Below are 3,572 nucleotides of genomic sequence, written 5' to 3'. Positions count from 1 at the left end.
CAAACTGAGCATAAAATTGTCCTAATTATTAAAATTGACAATAATGATAAAGCCTCCACATCTGAGTTCAACCCAGCTTATGATAAAATTATTAATCAACCTTTTGAACCGTATACAAATACTGAAGTCCAGAAGCTGCTCAATGAAAAGCATACTATCAAAATAATCCCTCTACTTTAGAAGATCTAAAGATAGAAGTAGAAAAATTAAAAGAAGAAATAAAAATATTAAATAATATAATTGTCTCTTACTACTAGAGTTGAAATGTTATAAATTAGTAAGATTACTGAATTAGGTAAAGAAAAATATGAGGATGATCCTCTATCCCTTTGAAAATAGTCACTAGTCAAAAATGGAATGTCAAAAATCAATCTATTAGTAAATAACAATTTTAGAAAAATATTTACTGCTCTTGGAGACAGGGGAGCAGATATTAATTGTATTAAATAAGTCTTCTACCGACTAGATATTTTGGAAGACTCTTTATCCTCTATTAATGGACAAAAGTTTAGATATGTAATAATAAAAAATATATTCCAACAAGCTTCCTATTAATAAAAGATTTAACTAACGAAATTATTCATGAAACACCTTCCTTAAGAAAATCTTTCCAATAAGAAATATTACTAAGGAAGGTATAATACAAACATTTGAAGATGAAATAATAAAATTTAAATTCATCACCCTACCAAAAGACAAAGTTATTAATGAAATAAGGGATTTAATAGTATCTAATACTAACAAAATCTGCTTTATAAAGGAAGAGATTACTTCATTACGAATAAATGAACTACATGAGATCCTAAATTACATGGACAAATTAAAATGGTTCAAAATAAATTTGAACTTGAAATATGTGATGAACATCCCAATGAATTTTTGGCATAGAAAAAAATATATTGTGAACCTTCCTTACGAAAGTGAATTTTTAGAAGCAAATATCCCCACTGAGGCAAGACATTGCCAAATGAAGCTGAATATTTAGAATTACGTAAAATCCCAACTTTTCATAAAAAAAAAGGAACCTCTGTATTCGATATAAAATAACTATATCTATAAAACAATAATTAATACACATTGTGCCTCAATTAAACATATAAGAGGAATTATCACTCATCAATATTCAAGAATTTTTGTTTCCTCATTTGAAACTAATAAAATTACTAGTTTGATAAACAACACAAAATGTAGCACCCCCTTCGCTACAAGGGCTATATCTACCCTAAACGTCATACTTATAGCAATCCCTGTGTTTATAAATATAAATGCACATAATAATTTAATCCATATGAATACGTAACCCCAACGTCATAACAACATAATCAACCCACAACATCATATATACAAATCAAACACCTCGAGTAGTCCACCACAGTTAATCTCCATTCCTACGTTCTCTTTATACAAACAAACTAAGATTCGTACTCTAGCTGACAAAAAGGAGAAACAGCATACTGGCCCGACCTGACTGAGTATAGTGCGTAGACCTATTTTTCAACAGTCAGATACCTCAAAGTCTACTCCTGAAAGAAAATGTCAACAGAGGGATGAGCCTGCCACTCAGTAAGTAAATAATCAGCCCTATCTATATATGTACATCAAACACAGCCCAAACATGACAAGTAGGCAACATGCATGGATTACAGTCAATTTAACTCCAACATAATCAATTGTAGTACACCACATAGCTATCTCACAATAAAATAATCAATTAAACTTCTTTTTCCCTAGTTTGCTTACTAGAAGGTGATATCGTGTTTTTCCCGTCAACTCAATCTCACCGTTATATAAATTTAAGTGAATCCCCTTGACAGCCGGCTCATCAATCTCATTTCGCATTATAGCTCTTTCAATTCGCATCATAGCTCTTTTATTTCGCATCATAGCTCTTTTCACATCACATCTTTTTTTTTCATATCGCATCAAAGCTCTTTTCATTTCATTTCTTTCTCATATCGCATCAAAGCTCTTTTCATTTCATTTCTTTCTCATATCGCATCAAAGCTCTTTTCAACACGTCAAGGGGTATTCACGCCACAATTATATTCAATTTCCACCACTCCCTCATTTCCACATATCACCATTCTTGTAAGCAACTAGTACGTAAAACAATATATCATTACATTCTCATTTTCAGACACCCACAACACATCAAACAACAAACATAATATTTCAACGTATTTCCTCATTCCACGTACATAATATCGACAATCAAATCAAATCATTCGTCACTTATATACTTTCAGACAAATCAATGGCAACATTAACCACAAATTCATATAACAGTAAAACCACAAATACAGAAAGCACATATAGATAATACTAATTATTTACTTACCTCAACCTCACAACGTTTCTTTTTACTCAATCGCTAATTGTCAGTCCTTTCACCTCACCCCCGTATCCTATAATGAGTTATACCACACACAATTAATATATCGAGAATATCGTGATTTCTGTTAAATATAATACTAAATATTATTCGTATAATTTCTTATAATTCTTTAATATTCCACTTCTATCGAAGTACACATCTTCGTTTTTCCTCTTTATTAACATACCATTTATTAAATATAATTTTCGAAATATTTCTATGGATTTTCTATCAATTTCTCCCTACTATATAATTTAATTAAGCAATAATACATAGAATTACATATTTGGTTAGTCATTCCGATGGAATTGTGTAAATTAGCTATAATAATAATTAAAGCTAACAAATCTAATATTTTAATTACCCAACTATATCATTTTTATAGCAATTGTGATATTTAATACGACACTAATTTAAATAGTCAAACTCGTAAAATACTCCGATTAAATAGTGCATCACTTAGTATAAACAACATTTAATAAATAAACTAATTAAATAATATAATTATACAATTTAATAGGAATTAAAATCACATTATTCGTACCTCTGTTTCTTTATTTCGCTTTCGGCCGAGAGTTGCAAATTTACACAATTGCATTGTGTATGTCATGTGTATTTATATGTTTAAAGAACAAGGAAAGGAAAAGAACAAAAAACAAAGAGAGTGAGGCGGTGGGAGGCGGCCCCCACTTCCCACTCTCAAGTCTAGCTCTCTTTCTACTTTTATATATATATATGTATATATATTATATTACTTACTTAATATATATATATTATTTCCATATATATATATAATATTATTATTATTTTATTTATTTAATTAAACTTTTCTCAAAATACCATCTACGTCCTTTCTAATTTTCTTAATTAGAATAAATTGTCCCAAAATATTATAACGAACTCCAATTTAATTCATTCAAATATTATTATATTCCAATTATGGAACATAATTTATTTACTAATTAACTAAGTTTCATAAAAATTTACCAATTAGTCTCCCAATTATATATTATAATTTTTGGGGCGTCACACAAAACCTAGGGGAGCCAATAATAATTTGGGGAGAATGACGAGGTGTCATATGAAAATTAGTGAATTTTCTAGAAATTTATTTTGGTAATAAATTCCTCTAATTTTATGAGTTGTTTGCACATATGAAAGTTTCCTAAACTCTATATTCACGTTGTTAATGATGAGC

General features: G+C 29.1%; 1 long non-coding RNA gene across 1 annotated transcript; it reads right to left on the bottom strand.

Moving 5' to 3' along the window:
• Positions 1-1,252: 1,252 nt before the first annotated feature.
• Positions 1,253-3,025, bottom strand: LOC148787816 (uncharacterized). The gene is made up of 3 exons (XR_016066144.1): positions 2,919-3,025; positions 2,339-2,405; positions 1,253-1,523 (listed from the first exon to the last, which is right to left on the bottom strand). It is a non-coding gene; the product is annotated as an uncharacterized LOC148787816 (long non-coding RNA).
• Positions 3,026-3,572: the final 547 nt, after the last annotated feature.

Source organism: Sesamum indicum, linkage group LG6, assembly GCF_026168435.1.
Source record: "Sesamum indicum cultivar Baizhima isolate 11 linkage group LG6, ASM2616843v1, whole genome shotgun sequence".
NCBI lineage: Eukaryota > Viridiplantae > Streptophyta > Magnoliopsida > Lamiales > Pedaliaceae > Sesamum > Sesamum indicum.
Note: the sequence above shows the minus strand (reverse complement) of the source record. Positions and strands in the feature narration are given on the sequence as shown.